At 41.4% G+C, this 14,529-nt stretch overlaps 1 protein-coding gene across 2 annotated transcripts in view; it reads right to left on the reverse strand.

Annotated features, from left to right (window-relative positions):
- LOC121277683 (kelch-like protein 29) overlaps window positions 1-10,803 on the reverse strand; it is a 515,535-nt gene extending 504,732 nt beyond the window's left edge. Inside the window, exon 1 of one of the 2 annotated variants that reach the window (XM_041187306.1) lies at window positions 10,651-10,803. The gene's annotated coding sequence lies outside the window, so the exon portion shown is untranslated. Of the gene's footprint in view, window positions 1-10,056; window positions 10,148-10,650 lie in introns of those variants that run through there. The other variant, XM_041187307.1, reaches the window with a different exon arrangement.
- Between the last annotated feature and the right edge of the window lie 3,726 nt (window positions 10,804-14,529).

A 14,529-nucleotide genomic window follows, 5' to 3' on the forward strand; every position in this document is an offset into this window, starting at 1 on the left:
CCTTTGCCACTCAGGATGTCCCCAATCCTGGTCACCTTGGCAGCCACCTAAAGTGGTAGAGGTGCACATTCCTGAGCAGCAGCTCTCTGACAATAGCCACTACTCTTGATGGCAGAGAGCTGCAGCACGAAGCGACCATGTTCCAGGCTTTGATCAGGTCCTGCTAGCTGTACTAAAACAGCTTGGCTAAGGGCACGGCTAGTTCTGGAACACAGGTCTTCAGTACTATGCTAGAATGTTGTGGCAGCCCATAGCCTTTTCAGTATCCAAGGCCTTCAGCTGTTTCTTGATATCACATGGAATGAATCGAATTGGCTGAAAACAAGCATCTGTAATGCTGGTAATGTCAGGAGGAGGCCAAGATGGATCATCCACTCAGCATTTCGGTCTGAAGATGGATGCAAGTGCTTCAGCCTCGTATGCACTGATGTGCTGGGCTTCCCCATTATTAAGGATGGGGATATTTGCAGAATATCCTCCAGTAAGTTGTTTACTTGTCCACCATCATTCACAACTGGATGCGGCAGGATTGCAGAGCTTAGATCTGATCAATTGGTTGTGCGAGCACTTAGCTCTGTCTATCGCATGCTGCTTCTTCTGCTGTTTTGCACACGAGTTATCCTGTGTTACAGTTTCATCAGGTTGACACCTAATTTTTAGGTATGCCTGATGCTGCTCCTGACATACTCTCCTGCATTCTTCATAGTCTAGAGCTATGAAATAGTGATGGTGAAGACTTCAACTTACTTTCTGTCTAATGGCTGACCTGGAAGCTCTCCCGCTCTTACTGTCTGCCATTGCCATGTGTTGATACTCAACCTTTTTGGCCGTGTTATGAACACACCTCCCTTGGCCTTCAAGTCCTGGGGTGGGACTCAAACCCGGAGCTTCTGGTTCAGAGAGAGGGATGCTATTCACTGAGCCACAAGACATCCTAACAAATTTAGAAATATCACAATGTTACATTTTATACTATGCACTCCATTTTTACAATCATCAAAATATTTGGTGACATATTTAAATTACTATGTCTTTACCCAGTGAATGTTTCACATCTAGACTAGACTAACATGATACGGCCTTCAGCCTCATCGTACGCCAATATATCATTGTTCAATCAATTCATATTTTTTAGAGTACCTCTTTTCATCTAACAAAATGTAACCTATACAAATCTGTTACTTGCAGAGATTTTTGGCACATCAGCACAGAGCCATTATTTTTGCTGCATCAAGATTAACAGGGAAATATAAAGTTCTTACGGGCCTGAATCATCATAAGGGACAATATATCAAGCATGATATTCACTTTTTAAAATCATTGTTTTAATGATCTTTTCCTTCAAACTGAAGTCAGCAGCTTTGATTTGTTGATTGACAGAGCAATTTGTTACTCTCTGCTCAGTATAACCTTGCTGGCAGTCAGAGCCCTTCAAATGGCACTTTATTAAAATAAAAGCAAAATACTGCAGATGCTGGAAGTCTGAAATAAAAGCAGAAAATACTAGAAAAATTCAGCAGGTCTGGCAGCATCTGTGGAGAGAGAAACAGTTAACATTGAGTTGAATATGGCTCTTCTTCAGAACTAAAGGAACATAGGAACCTGATGAGTTTTATGCCATTGAAAGGGGAGGCGGAAGGAAGAATAACCGGGAAGGTGTGGGACAGGGTAGAAGGCAGGAAAGATTAAATGACAAAGATGTCATGGAACAAAAGGGGGTGGCAATGGTTGTGGTAAAGAAGCAAAGCACTTGTCCAGAGTGAGTGCATGTGTCAGAATAATGGGTAGCTATCTCAACTGCACTTCCTCACAACTGCCTCCTCTAAGGACTCCATTCCATTCTTCCCATTTCTAATGGTGCGATCTTCCAGAGCTTCTAATAGGTCCTCCTTTTTCCTCAACTGAGGATTTCCACACACACCATACCCCATCCCCCACATCATGTCTGAATGAGCCCTCAACCCTGCCCATTCCCTTTCCTGCACTTCTGCTCTCAATGCTTCCCTCCCTCCGAGGGTGCAATAGGGTTCCCTTTTGCTTTACTTTCCACATCACCAGCCTCCATATTCAAAGAATCATCATCCACCATTTCAATCTTCCCCAGCATGATGCAACTACCAAACACATCTTCACCTGCTTTCCCATTTCAGTGGTCCGAAGAGACCTTTCCATCCATTCCTCAATCATCCCAACACCTCATCCCCTTCCCACGCAATCGCAGGAGGTATAACACCTGCCCTTTTACCTCCTCTCAACATTCAAGACCCTATACACTCTTTCCAGCTGAAGCTGCAATTTAGTTGCATTTCTTTCAATTTAGTACACTGGATTCGCTGCTCACAATGTGGTCTCCTCAATACTGGGGAGAGTAAATGCAGATCGAGTGACTGCTTTGTGGAAAACCTCCACTCAATCCACAAGCATGACCACGAGCTTCCATTTGCTTGCCATTTTAATTAGTCACCTTGCTCTCATTTGTCCGCAGACTGCTGCAGTGTTCTGGTGAAGCTAATACAAGTTTGAGGAACAGCACCTCAGCTTCCAATTAGGCACTTCAGAGCTTTTTGGACTCATTGCGTTCAACAGTTTTAAAACAAGAACTCTGTCCCCCATTTTAATTTTTTTTTGCCATGTGCCGGCCTGAATCTTGTTTTTCATGTTTTTGCTTTCGGACAGAGCTGTTCATTATTTTGCCATTCACACTTAGTCTGGAGAAATGCTTTGCTTCTTTACTACAACCATTACCACTCCCTTTGAAAAAGGTGTTACAGAACAAAAGGCAATTAAACTTTTCCGCCCACTATCCTATCCCAGACCTTCCCCTCTCCTGGCATAAAACCCATCACATTTCTACCTTTCTTCAGTTCTGAAGAAGAGTCATATTCTACTTGAAATGTTAACTGTGTGTGTCTGTTTACAGATGCTACCAAATCTGAGAATTTTCAGCACTTCTGTTTATTTTAGTGCACAAACATGGAATGTTGCTACTTCCCCGAATGGTAATCACTCTTCCCATTCATATTTTTGCTAATATCATGTCAGTGCTGTGATTTTTAAAGTTAATTTTAATCACTTTTCACTCTTCTGTCCCGTAAGTGCCTGTTTTTCCTCTGGGGTCAACAGCTCTTTGCTGCCTCGCCTTCATATATTCAGACTATTTCACCATGGATGTCCAAAAGACCTTTCCACCACACATACACACGTTTTCTAGGATGGGGGTACAAGACAACAATTAGGAATGGGAGCCTAAGAGTGCTGAGAACAATCACAAATCTGGCTAACATAAGCTAAAGTAGCAGAACTCAAGTGATTAAGAACAATGCTTTTACTTTTTTTATTCTTTCATGAGATGTGGGCGTCACTGACTAGGCCAGCTTTTGTTGCTCATCCCTAATTGCCCTTAAGAAGTGACGGCGTGCTGTCTTCTTGAACCGCTGCAGTCTATGTGGTGTAGGTACACCCACAATGCTGTTAGGAAGGGGGTTCCAGATTTTGATCCAGCAAAAGTGAAGGGGCGGCGCTATAGCTCCAAGTCAGGATGGTATATGGCTTGAAGGGGAAGTTGAAGGTGGTGGTGTTCCCATGCATCTACTGCCCTTGTTCTTTTAGGTGATAGAGGTTTCAAAGGTGCTGTCGAAGGCACCTGATATCAGGCAAGATCTTCTTTAAAGTTCTCATTTTATTTTGCATTCTATCCAGGACTATTTGACTGAAAAGTGGTTTGTATTAATAAAAGCTTTCTATTGTCAAAACATTTTATAGTAAAATGGTTGTTTTAATCCTTCATTTTTTATAGGATTCAGAAAACTCAATGCTCAGCTCTATTCATTAATTAGGATCTAAATGCTATTGCTTATGATAATCAGCACTCAAAAAGTGCATTAATATTGATTTGTCTAATCATACTGCCTATTAAAGCAATCCAGTCATGTACTGATCCATTATTTCACATTAGTAGATTAAACAGTAATTAATGAACTGATTGGCAGAGACAGGGGGCATTGATATACAAAAAAGTACCTATTTTCAAAGTGACACCTACTAACGGTAATCATATATGCTATAGTACATTTTATGCTGGAATCTCATGCCAGCACAAAATATGCTAAGCATCATTATGACCGGACTTGTATTTACTGAAGGATTTGAGCCTTTCACAATATTTGTTCTCCTTTCCTCTGGTTCATTGGGCCACAGATTTTCACAGCTCACATGCTCTAGTAACTTCTTTGAAATATAAACTAAGACACAAAGAAGGAATGTGAGATGCAGGATCATCACACATACATGCATTGCCGTTTAATCTGTCGCAGCAGCCAATCAGTAGAATCTTACTTTCTAATGGATATTTTGTGCAAATCAAATACCCAAGGTAAGAAATAGGAGTGAAAAGATAAACATCCTGGGAGCTACCATAAACCAGAAACAGAACTGGACTAACCATATAAATATTGTGGATACAAGAGCAGGTCAGAGGCTAGGAATTCTGCGGCAAGTAACTCATCTCCTGACTCCCCAAAGTCTGACTGCTATCCACAAAGCACAGTCAGGATGGTGATGGAATACTCTCTATTTGCTTGGATGGGTGCAGCTCCAATAATACTCAAGAAGCTTGACGTTATCCACAACAAAGTAGCCTGCTTGATTGGTACCTTCAACATTCACTCCCTCCACCACTGATGCACAGTGGCAGCAGTGTACAAGATGTACTGAAGCAATTCACCTAAGCTCTTTGACAGCACTCTCTGAACTTGCAACCTCTACAACCCAGAAGGACAAGGGCAACAGATGCATGGGGGCACCACCAGCTGCAAGTTCTCCTCCAAGCCACAGATCATCCTGACTTGGAACCATATTACTATTCCTTCACTGTCACTGGGTCAAAATCCTGGAACTCCATTCCAAACTGCACTGTGGGCATCCCTACACCACATGGACTGCAGTGATTCAAGAAGACAGCACACCACCACCAATTAGAGATGGGCAATCAATGCTGGCCTAGCTAGCAATGTCCACATCCCATGAAAAAAGAATAAAACACCTGAATTGTAGTACACTTTAATTTAAAGTTGCTACATAGTACTTAGATAATTCTAATTATAAATTGCATGTTTTGAAAGACAATATGGTTGATTATTTAGCATGTTAACTCTTTCCAGAAATGGGTATATACATGTATGGGTACATACTGACAGAAAGATAAAATACATCATTCTGGCTGTACTCTTGTTAATGAATCTTGTTGGAAAGGATTATGGTGCAACTGACTGTTTGTGAATCTTGTAAGGTGGCTTAATTATGGTTTCCAAACATAAATAATTAAACAGCTAACATATTTCAAGTACTGCTCCCCGAGCTTATTATTTACTGATTTATTTTTAGACATAGGATTTTTACCTAACAAATAGTAAATTTTGTCAATAAAGAATGTGATAAATGTTTATAACAATTGAGCAATGGAATACATCTCAGGTTAAAAAAGCTATTTTTCAAGAAATTTGCAGATCCATTCACATTTATAGATTTCAAAGATTATTCAGTGTCAGACATCCCAGGAGACCCATTCAAAAGTTAATCTTCCCCAAATGTTCTCACTTCTGTACAAAATATTGACTGTATAAGTTAGTTAACAAAGTTATCAATCTTTAAATTTTATAATTCTACCAATAATCACTTTAATAGCAAGTGAAATACTGCTACGTTGATGATGAAAAAATTATAAATGCTATCTCCAACATCTGGCAAATTTAAGATATTACGCAGGCAAATCTGGTCATAAGATGGCGATATTACTGTAGATATGATGCAACATGTGGTATAACTCCAGAAAAGCAGTTTATTGTAGCAGTGTTTCTGAATACCTTAAGTGAGGGAACAGTACATAAAAGATTTAAAAGTTTGTCTTCTAAATCTATTTTCTTTTTCATACATGCCATAGGAAGTAAAAACTAACAAATACTTTGATGCAGACAGCAGACTAACACAAATGGAACAATGTGCTTATTTGCACATTCAAGTTGATCTCTTGTCCTTCTCAATTGCTGACCCAAGAATTAAAAGAGAGAGTTGGTATGCTTACTGATGTGTAAATGCTTGCAGCAGAACTTAAAAGAAAACTTTAATCAGTCAATGCATGGCTTAAATACTTGTGAGAATGACTTTCACTGCTCACTACTACCTGACTTTGGGATAAGCAGCAGCCAAGGGATAGTCAAGAGAAGAGGTCAAAGCCTCAAGTATGCAGATCATGAGCTTGCCATGATTTAATCTCTGCTGTAAAAGGTGAAACATTCAAAAACGCTGACTGCCTAGAACAAATCTTTTTTAGCTGCATATCTCTTTCAATGCTATCTATCTAGAACTTGTAATTATTGAAAAACATAGTAATCAAGTTTTGTTCATTAAAGATTTTAGTGAATTATTTGAATACTACAAAAAAATGGTACAAGTCTTTGGCTCAGCAGTAGTATTTCCACCTCAAATTGTCAAAGATCCAAGCCCAAGAGAGCCCCGGTGACTACAGGCTAGAATATGATCTTTTAACAAAAACAGAATTACCTGGAAAAACTCAGCAGGTCTGGCAGCATCGGCGGAGAAGAAAAGAGTTGACGTTTCGAGTCCTCATGACCCTTCGACAGAACTGGATCTTTTAATACTGGATTTACATCCAACAGGGTACTTGAGATGGAGTGGATTTTGGCTCAGTGGAATTATCCCCACCTTTGAGTTGGAGCATTGGATTTTGAACTAACTCCAAACTGGAAATTGGAGCACCAACTCCAAATATTGGTAGGTGTACTCGTATCTACCTAGCAGAAGGTAGTCCAAGGGCAAACAATGGGGAAAGCAACAAGAAAGCACCTTAGTTTCTCTTTCCCACTAAGTAACTGAGGGATCTCATGTACAAGACTTGAGATAAGATCTGTCCATGACAGAACACAATGAGCGATAGACAGACCATAAAAAATGATTCAGTAACTTAATAACTATGGCAGATTGTCGCACAAAAATGTAACACTATTCTGAAAAAAAGCAAGCTCATTTGTGTTGCCAAAATAGGAAGGCTCAAAAATATGATTTCTCCCCCGCCAAAGTGCAACAAGAAATAATCTCCAATTTTGTCTGGGAGGTGAAATATCTCAAGTGCAAAAATCTGTTTCCTGGATTTAGCTTTGTGGAAACCACATATCATTTAACAAAGTGATTATTTTGAAACATAAATGTGAAAAATCAGGTAATAATTGTTGTTTATTTATTACATTAAAACATCTCAAAATGTTTCACACAACAAATTGCTTTTGAGGTGCAGTGACTATAGCTTTTTCCTGCAAACAGCAATGAAAATAATGTCTTTGTAAGACCATTGTACGAAAATATTCAAAGTGTGCACAATATCCATTCTGACCGGTTCAGTGACAAATCAATTGCATTGTTGTCTTGATACTTAGCAATTGAGAAAATCTATGGTCAATTTGGTAAAACAAAGGACTGTCTTTAGCAGATATTTTAGTAAAGGTTTTTGCATCGTTATTATATTACAACCAACATGACAACAATTGAAAGCTTATTTCAGATAGATTACTATTCATGCTTCATAAAACTTGAAAATACGCTCAAATACTTGCACAACTCAAGCTCATTGGGACATTACTGGTATTGTCCCACTCCAATCTGAATAAGTGATTCAAAAGATAAGGCAAAATATTTCTCATGTCTTGAATGTAGCAATTAGAGCTTTTTCAATGATTCACCTATCAGGAAGTGGCAATTTAACTGAACATTTCACTCTGAAGAAGAGTCATATGGACTAGAAACGTCAGAGCTGCTGAGCTTTTCCAGCATTTTCTGGCTTTGTTTCAAATTTCCAGCATCCACAGTATTTTGCTTTTATTTAAGCTATTTTATGGATCTAACGTCTGATACCAATTGGTGCTACACTTACTTTTTCTTCAATGATTCATTGCAAGCTACTTTGTGGATTTGTCAGCTGGAGGACTGCTCAATTAAAACTTGAGCAAGACATCAATTGAAATTAACAAGTATGTTGAAGTTCTGAATATGTAAAGCAATTAAGTAGTCTTTTCTGTGACCATTTTGATAGAAACTTATATAAAAAAACAAATAAAGCACTACGTTCAAATAGCATCTTTCAGAGTCTCACTCCATCCCCAAGCACTGTGTTAGCCCCTGCTCGAATGCAGAAAACACAGCACTCCAATTTAGGCACAGCAAGGTTCCAGAAACATCAATGTGATAATGACGATCAGCTAATCTGTTGTCTTGTTTAGGTGTTGAGGGATAAATGTTGGACACTACACAAGGGAAAACTTTACTACTCTTCCTGGAAATAATGCCACGGGATGTTTGACACCCATCTGAATGATAGCCGTGAGCTCGAATTACAGCCGCCCCTGCTTGACTGGCTGTGCAGCTCTCCTCTCAATCAGACATAACACAAGTCACGATAACGGCAAAAGTTTTGATGTTAAGTACTCCCAGAGCAGGGTCTAAATATGTATTATAACAGTCAATTACACCTATGAGTTCTGAAATGCTGTATTTATCGTATTAAATTCCATTCTACCAGAAGCTAACCATTCATAGGTTTATGTTATTTTAAACTGAATACTATTTGGTGAAAAGGACTACGCTATCTACCCTGCTTATTGAAGAGTCTGACGTGCTATCCATGCTTTTGAAATCGATGTGTTGTTTTTCTTCCCCTCGTTCGATAAAAGCAGTTGGACTCGGTTTTCTGACCGATGCGAAGCTTGGGGGGGTTTCGAGCCCTTCACAGCGCCCGCTGTACCTGAGCAAAAATGTGTGCCCAATGTCATCGCGGGCTTAAAACAAGGGGGACGGGGGGGGGGGGGGGGGGGGGGGGGGGGTGGTGGTGGGGAAGAGAGAGAGAGAGAGAGAGAAAGAGACGACTGTTCCGAAACAATAAGTATTGACTCCGGTAGCCCTAAAGCCCGTGGGAGAGTGAACTCTGCGAGAGGTTTGGGGCGCCCACCGCTGCTACACGTTAGGACGGCGAGCGGTCTTGGTTTTGACAGAGAAGAAGAAATCTTACCCTGGTGCCCGAGCATAGGGGAGGGGAGGGATCCCGCTGGCGCCCAGCGCTATAAACAGGGCAAACTAGCTGCACAGGCTCCTCAGACCTCAGACCCCAGACCCCAGACCCCAGACCCCGGGCGGGGGGCAGCTGTTAACACATCCCCGAACCCCCACGCCGACCACCGAGAGATTTAAAAAGGCTGGGGGGGGGGGAACTCTTCTCATTTGGACACCCCATGCGGTCAGCAACGTACAAATCCAGTTCTGAAATCTGCATTCTCTTGTCAGCTGTGCAAGGAACGGGTATAAAAAGACCGTTGTTCGGATAGATTATGGGAGGCTTTTTACATCTAAAAAAAGAGAAAGAGAGAGCCGGGGCACAGCTACCTTTGGACTACCCCGGGAAACCGGGGGGGGGGGGGGGGGGGGGGGGGAAATAAGATTCTCATCATATGTCACAGAGTAAAAACAAGACTTTCAAAATCAGAACCGGTTTAAAACTGTCTCTCTCTCCGTTACCCCCGCATCCTCCTTCCTTCTCTCCCCACCCCCGCCCCCACCTCACCTCCACCTCCACCCCCTCCCCACCACACACAACATATACAACAATCCGACCTTCTGAAAATCTACACAACTTTCCTGAAGTCTTACAAAGTTGTGAAAACAAATGCAAATTCCCGGCACTGATTCACGATCAGCTGGAATCCCAGCTCATTTTTTTTTTATTATTGAACCCCCACCACCACCACCACCACCACCACCACCAAAAAAACCCCAAATCGATCAACGCAGGCACGTTGTTAAAATAAACCTGTCACTGGGTTCATCAACAGCAAAGACTGTTTCATCAGTTTCAAGCGATTCAGGAGAATTAAAAACAAAGGTGGGGGGGGGAGGTAAATAGAAAATAAAAACAATAGGTTAGGGGCAAAATGCAGCTGGGGAAAAAAAGGGGGGGGGGGAAGAGAAACACAGACTATTTAAAAAAAATAGACTTACTCGAGATGTTTGTGAGCCAGCTTTAAATTGAGGGACGCTTTCAGTAACTTTAAGCTGCCTTTTGCTGTGCTGGGATACAGTGCAAGCGGCCACTATAAATCCAAATGTTTAATGTGTCACTTCCCCCGGCGAGCGGCAAGTTTTATAAAAAAAAAAGGAGGGGGCGGGGGGGGGGGGGGTGAGGTGCGCGCAGGCGCAGTGAGCAGCTGGAGCTGGCTGCAGGCGGAGTGCTGCTGATCACAGTGAGCGGACTGGAGAGAGAGAAGGCTCCTCGAGCCAGCCAGCTAGCTAGCCCACAGCAGCTGACCAACCAACCCTCCCCGCACCCCCCCCCCTCCCCCCACCACCACCACCAACCACACGAGCGCGGGGGGAAGGAGAGAGAGAGACGGTTAGGAGCCGCTCGAGATCGAACCTGCTAACTTTGAAACGCTAACGGCCACTTTTTGTGGCAGCGGCCGAATCGGACTGAGCCTTCCCACCCGCCACCACCATCATCACCCCCAATCCCCATCCCCATCCCCATCCCAAAAGCACAGCCCAAAAGACGCTATTCTTTAAATGACGATTCGATGTACAATGTACAGCTCTTACCTCCACTGTCGAGAGTTGGAGGTTGCGTCCTTGCAAATTCTTGGACGTTCGGGGAAATGAAATAATTTTTTTTAAAAATGTTTTCTTTGGTTTGGTTAAACGGACGAGTAGCCTCTCAGAAGAATGCCCAGTTTAATTCAGATTCCAGATATTTGAGGATAAGCCATTTGAGCGGATCAGCTGCTTGATTTTTTTTGTCTTCCCTCTCCGGTTTTTTTTTTAGCAGTGAGGGATCAGGTCGGTCATTTTATTATTTCTAAACTGTTTTATTTTCTCTCTCCCCCCCCCACCCCCCCCTCTCCTCTCCCCATCTCCTCCTCTCCCTCTCTAAAGAAGGTCAGTTGATTGACTGCCTTCTACTAGCCCTCCTCCTCCTCCTCCTCCTCCTGCTGCTGCTGTGTTGAGCTCGGTTTGCCAGCAGTGGGAGGAAGACTCGGAGCGACTGCTGAGAAGCACCTTCGCTGCGCTTGCTGCTGAGAACCCGGAGCGCGCACGGGGCGGGGGCGACTCGCCCCCGACAGCCAGGAACGTGAGCGATGTGAGCGAGCGAGCGAGCGCGCGCGCGTCAACCCAGACCAGGTGTGACCCGGCTCTGCAACCACGCTAACGTTGGTTGAGTTGAGTTTCCCTGCTTTGGTCCTGAACCATTATTGAAAATGTCCGATATTTTAACCAACAAACTTAAAAGGGAATTTATTTCTTAATAGTTATTTCACTTTCTGAAATTTAAAGCGGCAAAGCGTGATAACTAGTGTCTCAGCTTATTACACCTTATATGTAATTGAACTGTAAGTGAAAGTAAATCAAGAAAAAACCCATATGAAATACTTAGTGAGAGGTAATAAAGAGGAGAATACCTTTGCCCATACGTACCCATTCCTGCACGGGCCCCCACTTACCGCTGTTTCTCCATATGTAGTGGAGCACTTCAATGTTGGCAAATTGAAATTGACTATCCCACCTACAGGTAAAGATGTGCATGATACAATTGTCGCTGAATGCTGCACTGTATTGTCTCCTTTTGTACCCCATAAATACACTTCCTTCCTATTTGCAATCTAGTATGAAAAACAGGGAGGGGAGTTGGTGGAATTTGTTCAGAAAGATTTTCCTAACGTGAATCAATATAGTATGATATATCATGACTCTAGTCCCAATGATGTGATTCATATTATAAAGATATAATTCAGATTGCAACTGTCTTTGCCTTGATCAAATTTGTTATTCATGATGCTACTGCACCGTGGCTGTTCCCACCACTAAAATAGAAAAGCTTTTAGGAACTGTGGCCTTGAATTCACGCTATGATTGTGTAGGATTGCTTAATGCACCCATAATGAAATTCCCTCTTTCAACTGTTGTAAGAGGTCTTCACCCATTCATTTAACAGGTTAACGCCTCAATTAAAATAGTGGGTCAATGAATCCACTACAAAAACATTAATGGGCTTATACACTATAATTACATAGTGCAATTTCAAGACCTCTGTGATTAATAGAAGGAAAGAACTGAAAAGCAGAGGTCTATGCTCTGAGAACATAAATCATTTAATCCTAAAGTTCACCAAGACCATAAAAATCTGAATAATTTCATAATGGATGATGCCACGAAGCAAATTCTTTGGTTCCTGCTTGTACATCAGAAAAAAATGTGATGGCTTGGAATTCTACAGCTTAATACTTAAGGAATAAACTCTTAATTAAGAGGTACTTTGGCAAGATTCACTTTCTGAATAGAGCAATAATAAGCACTCTGTACAAATAGATAACTAAGTAGACAATGGATTAGCTTTGCAATTTGCAGGAATTATTTATAGGAACTCATGACACATGCATTAATAGTGAAAATATATTAAGGGCAACGGGTTCATTAACTCAGCTTGGATTAAGGATCAGTATTTTACAGACTTCTATCATCCGTAATATATACAGTGTCTTCCCCACCGTTCAAACTACCTCCTGGGTTGCAGTTGCCATCTAGAAATTCCTGGTTGAGTTGCTAGTCATATCCGCCCAGGAAATTGTATTTTCAGCTGTTATCTTCCAATATTAACCATGTCAGTTATTTCACAGGCCTAAATTCAAATTTCCACATGATACAGCACTGCACTAAGATATACAGATTTATTTGTTGTGTAGCTCTGTATATATACTTGCATTTTATTTATTGTTCATATTATTGACAATTAACAATCATTACTTCTTAAATTTGCAACTTTTTCTTGCGCCTTCTGCAAATTTGCTAATAAATACACATAAAGTATGATTTATCAAAAGTTAATTTTAATAGGGAAAATAAAGAGAATGCATGTATCTGCTCATGCTAGAATCTAACTAACTGGAATGCAGAGCACTAGACAAACTGTTTCATGTTTCACTTCAGTTCCAGACAGCTGACTCTGCTGTAGATGTGAACTTCCACAACTCCCTCAATCTGTGTAATTGTGAAGTTTATGAGATGTCCATGCAATACTTTCAGACTTCTTATTGATTCCCAGGTACTGTCCCTGAGGTCAACAGTCACCTAAGACTCAATTACTTGGCCACTAACTTATGACAGCTATTGATTTATCATGGGAAAGACTTTTTTTTGCTTCCAGACCAATTACAGTCATAATTCAATCATTTCCAGACCAAAAGACTGTACTGATTTTCTAGCTTTACAGTGTCAGCTCATGAATTTTCTATGTTATTGTTTTCAAACCCAGGAGATTTTGAAAAAAATTGCAATAATATCTATAGTAAATTCAGAGAAAATATACTCAATTTGAAGTTGTAGTCTCAACAATCATTGTCTTACTGAATATACATTGCATGACCAACAGTAGCTCCCAATATAATAGTACATCATTCAGTAGGTTTTATTTTTAAATTTGTGGGGTGCAGGTATTGATGGCAAGGCTGGCACTACAGTATTAGTAGTGGTGGACATCCTTGTTGAACTGCTGCATGGCATCATCCATTATGAAATTATTCAGATAATCTGTGTGCTGTAGTTATTCCCACGGTGCTGTTGGGCAGAGAGTTCTCAGATTTTGATCAAGATGATGAAGGAAGGGCGTTGTAGTTTAAAGTCAAGATTCTGTATGAGCTAAGGAGCCTTGGCAAATTGCTGCAATGCATCTTGTAGATGGTGCACATTGCAGCCACAGTACACCAATGATGGTGGAAATGGATGTTTAAGGCAGTGGTTGACATGCTAATCAAGTGGATAGTTTTGTCCTGGATGGTGTTGAGCTTCTTGATTGTTGTTGCAGATGTATCACCCAGGTAAGTGGGGAGTATTCCATTATATTCCTGACCTGTGCCATGTAGGTGGTGGAGAAACTTTAGGGAATCAGGAGGTGAGCCACTCTATAGAATATACACCCTCTGACTGTGAAAGCAAGTATTAATGCAACTGGTCCAGCTAAGGTTCTGGTTAATGATATACTCCAGAATGTTGACATTGGAGGACTCAGTGATGGTAGTGCCATTGAATGTCAAGAGCTGGTTAGGTCTCCCTTTTTGGAAGGGATCATTACCTGGCACTTTTATTGCATGAATGTTAGTTGTCATTTATCAGCTGTACTTATTGTCCAGGTCTGGCTGCAGGTAGGCATGGAATAATCCATTATCTGATGAATTGAGTTGAACTCTGCAATCATCAGCAAATAGCTCCATTTTAATTAATGATCCAGGGAAGGTCATTGATGAAGTAGTTGAAGATCACTGGGCACATGACATCCCCTTGAGGATTGCTATTAATACTTAGTTGCACAGTCAGAGGCTGTGTATCCTAGTGTAGCCTAGTGGCCCTGTTTATCCTAGTGGGTCAGACCCTGACTCCCCAATCCCTTTCCATCACCATCTACAAACAGGACTGTCCCGGTAGACCGAT

Source organism: Carcharodon carcharias, chromosome 5 (genome assembly GCF_017639515.1).
Source record: "Carcharodon carcharias isolate sCarCar2 chromosome 5, sCarCar2.pri, whole genome shotgun sequence".
Classification (NCBI taxonomy): domain Eukaryota; kingdom Metazoa; phylum Chordata; class Chondrichthyes; order Lamniformes; family Lamnidae; genus Carcharodon; species Carcharodon carcharias.